The sequence below is a fragment of the Castor canadensis genome, chromosome 3 (genome assembly GCF_047511655.1).
Source record: "Castor canadensis chromosome 3, mCasCan1.hap1v2, whole genome shotgun sequence".
NCBI classification, from domain to species: domain Eukaryota; kingdom Metazoa; phylum Chordata; class Mammalia; order Rodentia; family Castoridae; genus Castor; species Castor canadensis.
Window position 1 is genome coordinate 95,540,084 of NC_133388.1, and position 2,191 is coordinate 95,542,274.

A 2,191-nucleotide genomic window follows, 5' to 3' on the forward strand; every position below is an offset into this window, starting at 1 on the left:
AAAACAACTGTCCTAAGCCTAGGAAGCAAATGTAATACAATTCAACAAATGTAATAAAAATTGATCTCTCCCCAAAAATTATTCATATTGAAACTTCAAGATTGTATTAGAACTGCATAATTACTCATAGTAAGTCCCTGAGTGTGTATTTTTCTACTTGTCTTCATTGAATAGTTTTCACTGTGGGAACAACAACTAAAGAGTTTCAGATCCTCTTAATTTGAAAATCATTGACCATTTAAGTTTTCAGTATGACTTCAACTTTGGAAGGATAAGCAAATATTCTGTAATTTGTAATTGCTTAAACAACACAAAAAACATGAGAGAATAAGAAGTCAACAGGAGAAGCTGAGCCCACAGCCCCCTCCCCCTGGAACCTACCTGCTCTGCCCACACTGGCCCCTCCCCCACTCCACTCCAGGCCCAGGTCCACCACTGCTGCCACCCCTGCAGAGATGATCTTCCCTAGGGGCAATGCCATCCCCAGGGCCAGTGATAACTGCAGGACGGCCTACCACAAGTAGCAGTCTCTGATCCCGGTGCACACCATGGCCCAGCCCCACCAGCAGTAACAACAACAGTAGCAGCAATAGCAATTCAGGATGGGATCAAGTAAGCAAAACTCTATATCCGAGGCCTGCCCCCACACCACTGACCAGGACCTGGTGAGGCTCTACTAACCATATGGCAAAATAGTCTCGACAAAGGCAATTTTAGATAAGACGACAAACAAATGCAAAGGCTATCCTGCAGCAGATCAGAAAGTTGCGTGAGCCCTGCAGACCAGTGGGGTTCAAGCTCAAATGGCAAAGCAGTAGGAACAAGGTCCTACAAACCTGTGTATTTCTAATTTGTTACTGTCCATGGAAGAGCAAGAATTTGAAAGTGTGCTCAAGCCATTTGGGCAGTTATTTCTACAAGGACACTATGTGATTCCAGCAGCACAAGTCATGGTGTTGGCTTTGCCAGGATTGAAAAATGCAAAGCTGTAATCAGTCACTTTAATGAAAAATTCAGTAAGACCTCACCAGGAGTTTCTGCTCCTACAAAACCTTTATTGTGCAAGTTTGCAGATGGAGGACAGAAGAGACAGAATCTAAACAAATACATCCCTAATGGAAGATCATGGCATAGAGAAGGAAAGGCTGGACTGACACTCACTACTGACCCACCTACAGCTGCTATATGGAATGGTCTTATCCTTTACTATACAGTATTGCTACAAACCGAATGACCACTCAAACTTCTCTTACATCCTATATTGCATCTCCTGTATCTGCCTACCAGGTGCAGAGTCCTTCTTAGGTGTGGCCTCAACCACATATCCTATAGCACCCTGGTGCCATCTTATCTCCCTTGGTGATGATGCACGGATGACATGCGCAGGAATTTCAGATGCTCAGGGTTCTTGAGCCTGCTCTGAGAATGAAAGCACAGGCAGACTCCAACAGCAGAGGTCGGAAAGATTTTATTTGTAGAGAATTTAGTTGGAGAAAAGAGAAGAGAAAGATTGCATATTGGAGAATTCAGGGAGACCCAGAAACCAGTGATCCCCTGGGCCAGGGTGGGGAGTGGGGTTTTATAGCCTATTTACGTTGCCTGAGGGTGGAGATGCCTTTCAGATGCAAACAGGCATTTCTTAGGGAGGAGAAGTGTCTCCTTGACCACTTATCACCCTTTTGGGTCTTCCCTCAGTCTGTCCTTCAGTCCTTCAGTGAGAACACACCATGTCACTGCAGCCTGCGTCTATATTCAGCCCCCTGGCCCAGCAGATGAGTCATCTTTCACTAAGAAGAATTGGAAAATACATGCCTGTAATGTCAGCCATGCAGATTGCCTATTTGCTACAGTATGCACATGCAGATGACAGCAGTTCCTGTTGAGGAAGAAAGTGGTCAGCAGCAATCGTCTATAGAGATGTCTAATGACACGTGTCCATATATCTTTCAACCTAATAAGTAACTGTGAGGTGTACAGAAGGGCGTTTTTACATGAAGAAGGGTGTGAAGGATGAACAATCATGGATTTTTCTGATCAATTGTATGTTTTAAGAAATTATTGACAGTTTTGTACAGGCTCTTGAAAATGTTATTTATAATGAAATCAATTAAAACTGTTTTTGCTATAAGTTCTATAAGGTACATAAAATCCTCAAATTAATCTAGCAATTCTTCCCCTAAACAGGTTTATG

At 43.2% G+C, this 2,191-nt stretch overlaps 1 pseudogene; it reads left to right on the forward strand.

Annotated features, from left to right (window-relative positions):
* Positions 1-455: 455 nt before the first annotated feature.
* On the forward strand, positions 456-1,962 carry LOC109678911 (RNA-binding motif, single-stranded-interacting protein 1-like; annotated as a pseudogene).
* The last annotated feature ends 229 nt before the right edge of the window (positions 1,963-2,191 follow it).